This window comes from Microcaecilia unicolor, chromosome 8, assembly GCF_901765095.1.
Source record: "Microcaecilia unicolor chromosome 8, aMicUni1.1, whole genome shotgun sequence".
In the NCBI taxonomy this organism is placed as follows: Eukaryota; Metazoa; Chordata; class Amphibia; order Gymnophiona; family Siphonopidae; genus Microcaecilia; species Microcaecilia unicolor.
Window position 1 is genome coordinate 125,442,507 of NC_044038.1, and position 15,511 is coordinate 125,458,017.

Below are 15,511 nucleotides of genomic sequence, written 5' to 3' on the forward strand. Positions count from 1 at the left end.
TCCACCCATTTTTTCACTAAATCCATTAGTTTATTTGCTACCGCTTCAGGGGGGGTCCCCTTTTCCCATTTAGTGGCTCTAAACTTACGCCTGTAAGCTTGTGTACTGAGTCCATATCTGTCCTTAATAGCCTCTTTCAACCTTCCATAGTTGGCAGCCTCCCCAGGAGGCAAATCCCTAAAGGCTGCCAGCGCCTCCCCTGACAAAGACGGCACCAATCTCATGGCCCACTGCTCTTGTGGCCACCCAGCCGCCCCAGCCACCCTCTCAAATGCAGTCAAAAAATCGTCCACATTATCCTGCTCGGACAACTTTCCCCAGTTAAGTGAATGCATGGAGACTTGTCCTACCGCACCGCTTCCTCCGGGCCCCAGTCCATTCGCTCCTATGTCCCCCTCTCGTGGAGCACTAGCACCTCTTTGGAAAAAGTCTTGTAGCATGTTTAGTACTGGTTGCTGCTGATCCCTGGCCGCCATCAATGAGTCCTCGACTATCTTTGCTGTCAGCTCCTGCTGTTTTTGGAACTGCAGAGTCATCCACCCGAAGATCTCCTTGGGGTCCATCCTGGCACTGGAATCGTCACCTGGAAAAAAAAACAATAGAGAACCACATCCAAGTGCGATTACCCCACTTATGTTGGACTCTTTCTCTGCTCCCTCTACCCCTCCCCCAAGTTGGGCCCGCTTACCGGAACCCAAGACGGGTCTGCGCCTTTCTCAGCGTTGGCCCTCTCGGGGGCTTTTCGTCTAGGCAGGTCGCGGCCTCCTCTAGCGACAGGTCCTGCAGATGATCCCACCACTGCCACCACTTGTAAAAAGGTCTCTGCGTCTGGCCCAGTCCGGGAAGGCCTTACCACACCACCGGCCCCAGAGCTTCCGTTTCCTCCTTTACTTTTCTTTATCCAGCAGGTCTTTTTGGGTTTTCAAACAAAACACCCTTCAAGATTCAGGCTGTTCCAGACACAGTATAATTACTGCCCAGTTTGACTCAGCACCGTGCCATATAGCCAGGCTGTAATAAACCCAGTCCAATTACAGTCTGGCTTTTCTCCCCTCAGTTCAATATAGCCAGGCTGTTCAAAACACAGTCCCAATTACAGTCTGGCTTTTCTCCCCTCAGTTCAATATAGCCAGGCTGTTCAAAACACAGTCCCAATTACAGCCAGGCTTTTCTCAACTCAGTTCAATATAGCCAGGCTGTTCAAAACACAGTCCCAATTACAGCCAGGCTTTTCTCAACTCAGTTCAATATAGCCAGGCTGTTCAAAACACAGTCCCAATTACAGCCAGGCTTTTCTCAACTCAGTTCAATATAGCCAGGCTGTGCTAAACACAGTCCCAATTACAGCCAGGCTTTTCTCCACTCAGTTCAATATAGCCAGGCTGTGCTAAACACAGTCCACAATACAGCCAGGCTTTTCTCCACTCAGTTCAATATAGCCAGGCTGTTCAAAACACAGTCCCAATTACAGCCTGGCTTTTCTCAACTCAGTTCAATATAGCCAGGCTGTTCAAAACACAGTCCCAATTACAGCCAGGCTTTTCTCAACTCCGTTCAATATAGCCAGGCTGTTCAAAACACAGTCCCAATTACAGCCAGGCTTTTCTCAACTCAGTTCAATATAGCCAGGCTGTGCTAAACACAGTCCAAAATACAGCCAGGCTTTTCTCAACTCAGTTCAATATAGCCAGGCTGTTCAAAACACAGCCCCAATTACAGCCAGGCTTTGTGCGGGCTCAAAGCCTCGGGTCCCACCCTCTTGGTCAGCCTTACTCTCCTGACCTCCTCCCGCTTGACCCGGGCATTCCCACTATACCTCCTGCTCGGGCTGCCTCAGAGCCAAGAGTTCCATCGGTTCTTCTGAGACATTCTCTGGCTCCTCTTGCTCCATGGCCTCCTGTTCCTCCTCCTCTCTCTCTGGAGCCCAGTCCATTTTCTCCTCTCCCCACCCCTTTTCCAGCTGTTCTCTCGTTTCCTCATTAACCGGGCTAGGCTGCTTTTCCTTCCCCCACCCCCGGTTCAGCCACCTCCTCCACCAGGGTGGTGACTCAGCTTTTCCCCTTTTCTGGCAGCCCTCTTCTGGAGCTTCTTGGTTTTGCACCCTATTTCTCCTTACCCGGGGTTCTCCTGGGGCTTTCTGGGAGTTGTAGTTTCTTATTGGTATGTCCCTCTTAGGCAAAACAGGAGCCCCCCTAGGGTCTTCCCTCCTAACCTCCAGCTCTCTTTTCCCCTGTAGGAAGCTGGGGTTCCTCTCCACCCTTTTCCTTCCTTCATACTCCTTACAATATTCATTGTGGATATCCTGAAAACCTGACCTGCCTGCGGCTCTCGAGGACCGGAGTTGCCTACCCCTGACTTAAAGGAACTGGCTCCTTGTAAGGAGTAGAGCCGGTTACGAAGGCAAGAGGGGACTGGCGAGGGTTCAGAGAGGTTAGGAGAAGTGCTCCGGTGCACTCTCCTCGCGGTTTTGCTTTTTTATTAATCGACCGATTTTGAAGTTAGTGCGGACCGTGCTGAGGAGAGGGCCGAGTGCAGAGGGAGGCATGAGCCAGTTGTCGGCTAGTGGAGGAGCTAAGCAGGAGGCTCGTGCCCAGAATAAAAGGGAAGATTTGCAGGCTCCAGGAATAAAAAGGTACAAACTTTATTGTTAATTTCAAACCTGTGCAAAGGTGGGGAACTTTAAAATGTTTTATTTGACTTTAACATGTAACTGTGCTGTGCTAGGAGGAGGTTTGGTGGGGAAGGCTTATGGCAGAAGCTCGAGCTCGGGGTGATGTAAGGGGAGTGCTAAACTGCCTTTCTGTTCAGTTGGAAGGTAAGGACTACGCTGTACAGACGGGTGTTATTAATCTGTGTGCACTTGACTTAGAAAAATCTGTTTAAACGGATTTTGAGTGTGTTAGAGTGTGTGAAGAGTGTACCTGACTTAGAAAAATCTGTTTAAATGGATTTTGAGTGTGTTAGAGTGTGGTTAAGATTAACTACTTAGTTTAAACAGCCTTCCATGTTCGGTCAGGCTTTATTGGGGGTAACTGGCAGTTGTTGGATAAGCTGTGGTTGTGTGAATCAATAGAATCTGAAGACAGATGTCTTGTTGTGTTAAAGAGTCATACTGTTAACTAGACACCGTCCTTCAGTATTTTAAGTGAAAGTGCTGACCGAGGTGCTCCTTAAATGATATTAAATAAACAGGATCTCTGAAGAATTCTAAAGGGAGAACTTTCCTACAGAGTTGTTAATAGCTGACTTAAAAATAACAACATATATATTGTAACCAGGTACCTCTCTTGTGCAGCCAAGGATAGAACAATCTCCTCCAGCCACAGGCTCCCGGCACAATGAAGAAATAGATGTCCACCAGTAACTTCAATCTTAAGGACTTTTTTTATTCCATGCAGGTTTCTAGTACACAGTTCCAACAGCAGCATAGCACATACCAGAATTCAATACAGGCTTACAGGCTCCAGTCTGGGCTCTTTATCCAATGCCCAATAAACAGTAATTCAATTCCCAAGACAAACAGTTCTTTCAGTTCATCATCACAGTTCAGTCACCCAGTAGCAGTTTCTACCTTCTATCCTCTTTACCTTCAGGAGAGTTCAATATTTTAGGGACTCCTTCTACCCAAGGGTTTTCCCCTGCATCAGCTTCACAGTGAATTCAATAATTTTGGGACTTCCCCTCACCCAAGGAATCTCAGCCTGCTTCAGTACTTTAGGGACCTCCCTGCCCAAGGATTTTCAGCCTGTAACTGCCAGTACTTTAGGGACCTCCTTGCCCAAGGGTTTTCAGCCTGCAACTCCTTCTCTCCTTCTGCTTCTCTCTCCTGAACTGAACTCCACTCAACTCCTGGGACTCCTTCCCACCTGCCTAATCAATCCCTGGCTTCAGCTACCACAACCAATCATTCTCCTTCCATTAGCTTCCTCACACCCAAACCAGCTGAGTTAAGCATTAGACTAATGAGACCAATGATGAGTTCCTGCACACAGGGTTTCCTAACTCTCTTTCCGCCTAGTGGCAGCCACTCTACACAACCTGCCAGCTTACACCCCTGTCTTCCCCGATTGCAGCTAGGAGTCCAGTCCGGGTTCTTCATCTCACCCTCTGGCTCCTTGCCTGCAATGCCTTCTGGGACTTGTATTTCAGACTGAAACTGCCTTAACCCAACTATCCTGGAGGTGACTTTATCACAATATAAAGTACTCTGTATCTGGATTTCAGTGTTATCTGAAATTATTCAAAAACAAATAAATGTACTTACTTATGCAACATAACCTTTGCTCAACTGAGTTCTTTTAGTTTACTTCCCCTCTGGTTTTAGAAACTAAGACGGGGGCGTGGCTAGTTTGAATAATTACCCTTCGCCTTTGTCAGTTTATCATTGCTCATCTGAGGTATTATTAGGGTATTTGTAGGGTGAACAATTGGGAACAAAGGTGAGGTCACACCAGGTATTTGTGACCTGGATTGGCCACTGTTGGAAACAGGATGCTGGGTTTGATGGACCTTTGGTCTGTCCCAGTGTGGCAATACTTATGTACTTATGACCTGCTGAGCGAAAAGCTACCAAAAGTGGGGAATGCGACTTATTTATACCACAGGATAGAGGGATATCGACTGCATAATTCTGCAAAATTTCAGCCTCAGGTATGGACTAACTATTCTTTTAAAAATGAGAAACTTTTATCAATAAAATGTAATTAACCCCAGAAATCATATACCCCACTTTAGGTACTGGCAGTTTTTAAGCTGTAGAACATAAAAAGACATCAATACTGTGAAAAGAAATTGCATAGTTCCATTCCACTGACCCTACAGGTAACAAAATTTTCAATTAAATGTTGCCCCTCCAAACATTTACAGCCTTTATCTCTGATATTTATAACCCCATTTTTGGTACCTTTTCACTCAACAGGTCATATATTTATGGCTCTGCAGATGAACAGAGTATCTAAAATTTGTACGCTACAAGGCTATCCTGCAGGAATCACTGTCACCATTTTGCTGCAGGAAAGCTTCTAGCCTAACCTGCAGCATGAGCTGATGTCATAAACCATCTATGGCGCAGGCTGCCAGTGTCTGCATCTGAATTTGAGATCAAATTCTCACTTTTTCTGTTCCAAAATTACACTAACTCAAAACAGCAAGATAATCCAAATTTACACCCTAGCAGTAATACGAATACCACCTAAACTTAACGTAATTAGTTTTTCCATAAAGATAGTACAAAATAGCTCAACACCATCTGACATTACTTAGTCTTGTACTTCTGTTTATGATACAGATTTTCCTTCTGCTGAGCAGAAAGTGCATCAAAGTCATGATTCATTTTGTGTCATGGAGGAGAAACTTGCCAGTTGTTCATTCAGAGCACTCGCCTTCCCAGCATCATGTATGCCTGGTGTGCTCCAGAGGGAGCTGTGGAGATAAACCAAACAGAGAGACAATGTAGGGAAGGCAAAAGGGTGGGCAAGAAGGGTGCATGCATTTCCCAGTCTTCAGCTTCCACCCATGTTTACGAGCATACAATGAGAATACTTTACTGATGATAGCAGAGTACTTCATTGGCTGATGTGCTCTATTGGTAGCAATAAGGAATGAAATCAAGTTCATGCTGAGTAGCGTGGGTGTACTGTGTAATCAGAACTGGCATGAAACCTCTCATAAATCATGTTTAAAGTCTGAGATCCATGCATTCCCCTTTTTAACTAGGGGTGGCAGACTAGCAATGTCTTCTGCTTAGAGGACTGAGCTATGAACCAGGTCTGACTTCAGCACTTACGCAGGTAAGTCACTCAGGGCCCCTTTTACAAAGCTGGAGTAAAAGGGGCCCTGAGGTAGTGTCGGCGTGTGGATTTGCCACGTCTCGAGCTCCCTTTTTACTGCAGTTGGTACAAAGCTTTTTTTTTTTAAGGAAATGGCCATGCGGTAAATGAACCACTTGCCGTGTGACCATTTCCCAGGGATCCCTTATCGCTACATATTTAGGAACGGTAGGGGCTTCTGCGCTAACCCAGTGGTAACTGGGCAGCGGCGGGGCTGCCCAATTACCGATGGGTAAGCCTCTGATGCTAAAAAATAAAAAAATATTTTTTAAGCATCGGAAACGGTGTGCGCTGAAAGCAGACACTATCACTGGGCTCCTGCATTAGCCTGGCAGTTGTGCTGAAAAGTAGGGTTACCATATGGCTCCAGAAAAAGGAGAACACATTGATCCAGTCCGGGTTTTGCTTCCATTGAAAGCAATGGAAGTAAAACCCAGACTGGCTCAATCTGTCCTCCTGTTTCTGGAGCCATATGGTAACCCTGTGAAATGGCGCACGGCAAAGCAGCAGTATGGGTACCGCCACTTGGTAAAAGGGGCCTTCAATGTTCACACACTCTAACAGACCTCAGTCTTTAAGTACATAAGTATTGCCATACTGGGACAGACCGAACGTCCATCAAGCATCCTGTTTCCAAAAGTGGCCAATCCAGGTCACAAGTACCTGGCAAGACCCCAAAACAATACTTTTTATGCTGCTTTTTCTAGAAATAGCAGTGGATTTTTCCCAAGTCCATTTTAATATGGTCTGTGGAATTTTCCTTTAGGAAGCCATCCAAACCTTTTTTAAACCCTGCTAAGCTAAATGCTTTTACTACATTCTCTGGCAATAAATTCCAGAGTTTAATTACACATTGAGTGAAGAAATATCTTCTCCGATTCGTTTTAAATTGCTACTTTGTAGCATCATCGCATTGCTCCTAGTCCTAGTATTTTTGGAAAGAGTAAACAAGCGATTCACCTCTACCTGTTCCATTCCACTCATTATTTTATAGACTTCTATGATATCTCCCCTCAGCCATCTTTTCTCCAAGCTGAAGAGCCCTAGCCGCTTTAACCTTTCTTCATAGGGAAGTTATCCCATCCCCTATATCATTTTCATCACCCTTCTCTGTACCTTTTCTATTTCCACTATATCTTTTTTGAGATGCAGTGACCAGAATTGAACACAATATTTGAGGTGCGGTCCACCATGGAGCGATACAAATGTAACCTTGTGATTCATCTTCCACGACATGTATACACACTAAAGGTGCTATAAAATTAATTAAGATAAATACATATTGTTGATATGAAAAATATGGAGAATTGTTCAATGTATTTCTATTCCTTTTGTATGCAAAGGAGAAGTAGAATGCAAGTGTTTGGACTTTATTCAGTCTCTGTCACTGAGCTGATGAAATGTCTGACCTCTCTTTCCAGCACCAGGTGTCCCAAGTGGTAAGAAGGTTTTTTTTCTGGCTGCGCTACCTCTGTTCAATCAGTGTCATGTCCCCTACCTCAACGCAAGTGGCGTCCTTGGGCTGCGCAGGGTCCCGTCGACACGCACACTTGACTGGCACAGCCCTGAGCCATGTGTGTGTAGTTCTTCTCTGGCTGCAGGCTCCTTGATTGCTTTGCTTGCATGCACCTGGCTCTGCTCTCGCTCTGCCTGGCCTCCGGGCTCCTTGATTGCTTTGCTTCTACCCACCTGGGTCTGCTCTTCCTCTGCCTGGCTTCCCTTGCTTCTCTCCTATTGGTCTTCCGGTTCCTCCTTCCCCTGCTCTTGACCTATGGCTGTGCCCCTTCTCCCTGCTGATGTCAGACGCCAGCACTTTATCAGCTGAGCTCTCCCTAGACTCCTTGCTTCAGCTTCTACTTTGGTAGGTGTTACTTGCTCAGTAGTGTGCTTCTCTTCTACTTTGTTCTTCGTTGCTGACTCTGCCTGTACCTGGATTACTCTCGTGTCTGCTGCCTGCCTACTGACTGCTGGTACCTGGATTACTCTTGTGTCTGCTGCCTGCCCACTGACTCTGCCTGTACCTGGATTATTCTTGTGTCTGCTGCCTGCCTCCTGACCTTGCCTGTACCTGGATTACTCTCGTGTCTGCTGCCTGCCTACTGACTCTGCCTGTACCTGGATCACTCTCTTGCCTGCTGCCTGTCTGGCCGTCACGGTTGTTTTTAGTGGAGTTTGTTCTTATATGGCCCCTTCTGACAATCTAGTCTCAGAGAGGGTTGTAATTATGTAGGAATTATTTCTCTGATATTTCTACTTACCATAAGAAATATAATTGTTTGGACAGGTGAGGCAACAGGGTTTCTATCTCCTTACGTCCACCCCAAGATAAAGGACAGAAGCTATGTTCCTTCCTAAAGGATAGTCTTTATTCCAATATAGATAACAACAAAACAATCAGATAAAGCAATGTGGCAGGTAACAGATAGCAAGGAAAATCAGGCTATAACAAAGTAGTAAGACAGGTAACAGCAAAGAAAATCAGGCTATAACAAAGTAATGAGGCGGTAGCAATTTGTTACGAGAGGGAATACGGGGACCACAGCTGCAAATACTTACTCTCTGTAGAACATCTGACCCTCTGGCTAGCTTCAGTACCACAGTGCCTTATATACACTGGACTGAGCACCAATCCCCCCTTCCAACTTGCAAGTTCAGCTAAATTTTATGTTACATCAGTTAATTTCTGTGTCACTCTATTGTTTACATAAGATGGCACCTACTATCTCAATGTTTATGAAATTCAGCATCTTAAAATAGGTTCAAGTTTTCTTTTACAGAGGATTATAGACGCCATTTTGTTATAGGAATTTTCTAGTACCCAGGGCTTATCAAAGTGTTATCTAGATCCTCAACATATCTCTGCCTTCAAACCTTGTGGAGTAGTCTCAGTGGCACCGACTCTGTCATAGAGGGTGGAATAATGCTCTTAAGAGTCAGAGTGACCTCGGACAGCTTTTCACAGCTCTCAGCAAAATTACACAGAATACTGAAGTCAAGGCTTTCAGAAAGATTCAGCCCTCAGCAAAAGTATAGAAAAGTTTGAGCCTTATAGCTATGCAGTTCATAGGTCATAAATGACCTGCCAGTGGTCAGAAAAGAGCACATCAATTCATGTTCATCACCCCGCTTCCTGCTCCATCTCGTAAGCCCTGCAGGCCGCCCACACCCTAGGTGAAACCCGGGATTGTCCGGCCACCAAGCAGAACCTGGTCCGAGAACTGGGCTCAGCAGCGCTCTACTTGGTACAAGAACTCACAGATCTGACAGTAAGCCGAAGCCATGAGTTCGCCGGACAAACCTGACTTGGCAAATTTGGCCCAGGTTCTTCAGCAACAACAGGCCCAGCTGAATCATCTGTCTGGAGTCCTGCAGGACATTTGTTCCCAGTTGTCTACTCTTCAATCCCAATGGCAAGTTCCTGCTGCACCGTCCAGATCAGTTTTACCCACTCCTGGGTTAAGGCTCCCTGAGCCTCCCCGGTTTGATGGTACCCCTTCCGCTTGTCAAGGGCTCCTCAACCAATGTCTTATGTTTTTTGAAATGCAACCCGGAGTTTTTCCTTCGATAAACTCAAGATCACTTACAGTATATAATCTCCCTGCTCTCCGGACCAGCCCTGGCTTGGGCCTTTCCTCTCTGGGAGCAGTGGGGTCCTCTACTCACTGATCTTGGGGAATTTCTTTGCCACTTTAGGTTAGTTTTTGACGTGCCTGGAAGTCCCTCCTCAGCAGCCGTAGAACTTCTACGGATTCAACAAGGCAATTGCTCTTTAGGGGCATATGCCATATGCTTTCGAACCCTAGCCTCCGAGGTGAGATGGGAACCAGGAGGCCCTGACAGCCATCTTCTGGCAGGGGTTAACGGGCCGAATCAAAGACGAGTTGGCAGGCCGGGAACTTCCAACCACATTGGATGCCCTGATTACTCTCTGCGTCTGTATCGACGTTCGGTTTCAAGAGAGGACACAGGAATGTTCTGCTCAGTGTCAATCACAGAGACCATCTCCTCAGGTGTCACGTCCTTCTTCTCCTAAAGGAGATACTGGCACCACTTCTGGAATCTCCGAAGAGCCGATGGTTATCGGGCGGCATCGCCTGTCTGAGAAGGAAAGGGCTCACTGTCGGGACAATCAACTCTCCCTCTACTGTGGGCAGGCTGGCCATTTCCTGAGATATTGCCCGAATAAACCGGGAAATGCGTTGACCCAGGGCCTCTGAAGGGGGTGGCCCTGGGTTGATTCTCACCTCTTCCGGATAATCTTGTCTCTGTCCCTATTTTCCTGTGCTGGAAAAAACTTTGTATTAACTCCAAGGCTTTGATCGATTCAGGGACCGGAGGGAATTTTATTGACGCCAGTCTCCTAGTCTAGCTTGGAACTCCCTCAATGGCCTGTAAACCTACGTTACAAGTGACCTCCATTCAGGGACTGACTCTACCCTACTCCATTACCCATGTCACTCGGCCACTGCAGATGCAAGTAGGAATTTTACATAAAGAAGAGATTCAGCTTCTGGTTCTTCCCCGGGCCTTCAATCCTGTTATTTTAGGCCTGCCTTGGTTACGACAACACACACCAAGTATCAACTGGACCACTACCGATATCAACAGTTGGGGTTCCCAATATTTTGCTTCCTGTCTCACGCAAAGTGGTTCCTCCTCCGATGACTATTTCTGCCTCCCATGGGGGCCTGCTTTACTGCGATGCTTCCCTTCCTATGGAATATTGAGATTTCCAAGATGTTTTCAATGCCCAGGAGGCTGATTCCCTTCCTCTGCATCGTCCTTTTGACTGCCCTATTGAATTACTTCCGGGCAAGACACCACCTCCCGGGAGGAATCTCAAGTCATGCGGGAATACATTCAAGAAAACCTCCAAAAGGGCTTCACCAGACCCTCCTCCTCTCCGGCAGGGGCAGGTTTCTTCTTTGTAACCAAGAAGGACAGCTCTCTGTGACCTTGTATAGGCTACCGGGGTCTTAATGAAATAACCATTAAGACCCGGTGTCCGCTCCCTCTGATTCTAGAACTTTTCGACCGTCTGCAGGGAGCATCTATCTTTACCAAACTGGATCTCCGAGGCGCCTACAATCTGGTCTGAATCCGACATGGGGATGAATGGAAGACCGCCTTTAATACCCATGAAAGATATTTCGAATATCTAGTCATGCCATTTGGCCTTTGTAATGCACCTGCAGTCGTTCAGGAATTAATTAACTTCATTTTTCAAGATCTCCTGTACTCCTCAGTCATAGTTTACCTGGATGATATTTTGTTTTTTTCTGCTTCTGTTCAAGACCACCCTCGTCATGTCCACACCATTCTCCAATGCCTCCGGGACTACCGTCTCTTCACCAAACTAGAGAAGTGTTCGTTTCATCAACAGTCTATTCCATTCATGGGATATATCGTCTCTTCAGAGGGGCTCCAAATGGACCCCACCAAACTCCAAGCCATCCGGGATTGGCCCATGCCCTAGGGTCTCCGGGCCTTGCAACGTTTTTTGTGGTTTGCTAACTACTATCGGCAGTTCATCCATCAATACTCCCTTATCACTGCTCCTCTTACCGCACTGACCAGGAAGGGTGCTGATGTGAGGAACTTGACACCGGAGGCCCAGGAGGCTTTTGCCACCTTAAAGCAAGCCTTTCTCTCTGCTCCTGTGATTCGAAGCCCGGATATCAAAAAACCATTCATTTTAGAGGTGGATGCCTCTTCACTGGGGGCAGGGGCCGTTCTGTCTCAAACCTCAGACTCTGGCAAGCGTCATCCCTGTTTCATTTTTTCCCAAAACATTTTCTCCAGCAGAGCGTAACTACACCATTGGGGACCAGGAATCAGTGGCATAGCCAGAAGCCAGTTTTGGGTGGTCCTGAGCCCAAAGTGGGTAGGCACAAAATTTTCTTTGCTCTGCCCTACCTCCACCTCAAAATATAAATTCTTTAGCTAATGAGGATCCTCAAGCTCAGTCAGCTGAAGACTTTCTCTGAAGGTGGCCAGAACTCTCTTTTACCAAGCTTGGCAGGCAGCAGCAATGACCCTAAGCCACTGATGCCAGCACCCCACACATGCTTAGCTGTCGATGGCTCAAGGATGCTGTTGCCAGGGCTTGGTAGAAGGGAGTTTTGTCTGCTTTTGGAGGAGGTCCTTAGCTGGGGATGTCTGGAAATCCTCACCAGCTATACTGCAAGGTTTAGGACTGGTGTTAGACCTGCTTGGGCCCAGGTCAGAAAATAAAGGAGGGCTCCCCTCCCCGATTCCCTCTCCTCTTTGCCTCCCCTCCAATTTCCCACCTGCCATTACAATCACACCAACAGACCCTCACCAAATACAGAACAAGGGATCACAAATTAGAAATAAAAATATTTAGACAAAAATTGGAACCCCAAGAAGTTAAACATAGCATTACTGCAACACTGGAGACATAAAACAGAGATGCATTTCCTTTTCTACAGAACACAATATGAAGACATTTGCTATGCACATTTCCAAGAGCTAACATATTCCATTTAAAACATTCAAAATAAAATGCTTTGTTTCTACCTTTGTTGTCTGGACATTTTATTTTTCTATCTTGCTGGTTCCAATTTCTCTTTTCTGCTTTTCTCTCTGTCGTCTGCTAATTCTTCTTCAAGTGGCTGCAGTCCATTTGTCTTTTCTCCTCTCTCCTGTCTGTTCCCTCACTATTCCTGCCTCTGACATATTGATCATTCCTTTGTAGCTCTTTTCAGCCTCTCTCTCACCCTTCTTCATCTCCTTTTTACTTTTCAACTACCTATCAAATTTCCATCTTCTTCTTTCACCCATTAGCTCTCCCATTCCCCATCTTACTCCTCCCCATCTCTACTTTCTCTTTTTATCTTTAATCTACTTCCCATTACCATATTTCTACCCTCTGTAATCACTCATTCATTTCCTTGCCACCCCTCCTCCCCCTCTTGGCCTCTCCCACAGGGTTCCACCATTCCCATCATCTTCCTCCCTTCACCCTTCTAACCAGCATCTGATCCCCTCTCCATCCTGGTAGCCTTATATTTTCCTGCCCCTTCTCTCTTCATTCCTGTCCTCTCCCCCATGGCCCAGCATTTCCCCCTCTCACCACCTACTGTGTACCTCTCCCTCCCTCTCATCCACCCCTATGTCTATCTACCCCTCTCATTCCCACTGTCCACCATCTCTCTCTCCCTCTCCTTTGTGTTCTGGGTCCAACATCTCTCTCCCCTTCCCATACAGCATCTCTACCTTCCTCCCCTCTACCATCATGTCCAACATTTCTGTCTCCCTCTCCCTTGTGTTCTGGTCCAACATCTCTCTCCCCTTCCCATGCAGCATCTCTCCCTTCCTCCCCTCTACCATCATTTCTAACATTTCTCCCTTCCCTCCACCCCTTTGCCCACCATTTCCCCCTCCTCTCCACCCCTATGTTCAAAATTTCTCCCCCTCTCACCCAGGGGCGTAAATTTGGCCCTGGACCCCCCTACCGATGCCCCTCTCAACCCCCCCCCACCAACCCGCCGTCGCCGTCTGTACCTTTGCTGGCGGGGGAACCCAACCCCCGCCAGCTGAAGTCTTCTTCCTGCGTTTGGTTTCTTCTGAGTCTGACGTCCTGCTGCATGTGCAGCATCTTTCCTTCCATCTTCCCTCCTCCCTGTGCAGCTTCTGTCCCCGTCTTCCCTCCCCCATGCAACATCTTTTCCCCATCTTCCCTCACCCTCCTTGCAGGCCCGCCCAGCAGCGATTCCGGTCGCAGGCTCGGCTCGCAGCGATTCTCACACACAGCAGAGTTTTGGACTGATTGAAGAGGAGAGAGATGGCTAAGTGAGAGGTCGGTGAGAAGCAGGTTGCAATAATCTAGGCAAGAGGTGATAAGAGTGTGGATAAGGGTTCTGGTGGAGTGCTCAGAGAGGAAGGGATGGATTTTGCTGATGTTATAGAGAAAGAAACGACAGGATTTGGCAATCTGCTGAATGTGAGAAGAGAAGGAGAGAGAGGAGTCGAAGATGACCCCAAGGTTACGAGCTGATGAGACAGAGAGAATGAGAGTGCCATCCACAGAAATAGAGAAAGGGGGGAGAGGAGAGGTGGGTTAGGGGGAAAGATGGGAAGCTCGGTTTTGGCCATGTTAAGTTTCAGATGACGTTGAGACATCCAGGCAGCTGTCTTGTCTGGGAAGAAGGTGAGCCCTTAGGTCCCGCAAGGCCCCGAAGGACCTCAGACGACAGCCGTGCAACCCCAAGTCTTCACCCGCGGCGACCGCCGTTCACCAGGGGTTGAGCCCCCACCTGCAGGCAGCCAACGGGACTTCCGGAACCGCGGGGTTGACGAACTGACCCAGTCCCGGAACCGGGAGCGAGGAGGGCAGGTGGAAAACAGAGAAGTCCAACAACAGGTCACAGGTCAGGATAGGCGGCTATCAGAGTCGTCCAAAAAGAGGCAACAGGTCAGGGCAGGTGGCTAGCAGAGTCGTCCAAAAACAGGCAACAGGTCAGGGCAGGCGGCTAGCAGAGTCGTCCAAAAACAGGCAACAGATCAGGGCAGGCGGCCAGCAGAGTTGACCAGAAACAGTCCAAAGGTCAAACCAGGAGAGCAAGGGAACGTACTGAAACAAGAACACACAAAGACTGGCCTAGGGAAACAGAACCTGAAGCAATGTCCTGTTTCAGCCCCGCTCCTTAAATACTGTCAGCATTCAACCGCCCAGGCCCAGCCGACATGGCCAGCCAATCGGAACCCGGCTACTGAAGAAATCCCTCTGGTTGGTTCTGTCCGGCCTCCCAGGCGGGGCTACAGCACCGGCCTTCCAATCTGGCGGAGCTTCGGGTTCCCGCGCCCGAATGTGGAGAAGACGCCGGCCATCGCATCTCGGCGCCATCCTCCCCGCTGGCAAGCATGGACCCCATAGCTGGCGACCGAGAGCCCGGAAGCCATGATCGCCGGCCCACGGGCTCGGGCCCCGGACAGGGCGGCCATCGCCGCGGCAAGCCCCGGCTCTCCGCCGCGGCCTCAAGAAGGCTGGCCCCCGCCGCAAAGGACACCGGCTCTTGCTTCCCGCAGAGGAGCAGCCGGAGGGAGCGACGGATGTGACAGCAGCGATATCAGATAGGCCCGCTGATACATTGGTCTGGATGCTGGTTGAGATTTCGGGGGTAGAGAGGTAGATCTGGGAGTCGTCAGCATAGAGATGGTATTGAAAGCCATGGGATGATATCAGAGAGCCAAGGGAAGAAGTGTAGATGGAGACCAGGAGAGGACCGAGAACAGAACCCTGAGGTACACCGATTGGTAGTGGGATAGAAGTGGAAGAGGATCCACCAGAGTGTACACTAAAGGTGCGAAGCGAGAGGTAGGAGGAGAACCAGGAAAGAACAGAGCCCTGGAATCCAAGTGAAGACAACGTATCAAGGAGTAAGCTGTGATCAACAGTGTCAAAAGCGGCGGATAGATCGAGAAGGATGAGGATAGAATAGAGGCCTTTGGATTTGGCCGGTAACAGGTCGTTGGAAACCTTTGTAATTGCAGTTTCAGTTGAATGAAGAGGGCGAAAGCCAGATTGGAGTGGGTCAAGAACAGCTTGAGATGAAAGAAAGTCAATACAGCGGCGGTGAACGGCACATTCAAGTATCTTGGAGAGGAAGGGGAAGAGGGAGATGGGTCGATAGTTGGAAGGACAGGTAGGGTCAAGTGAA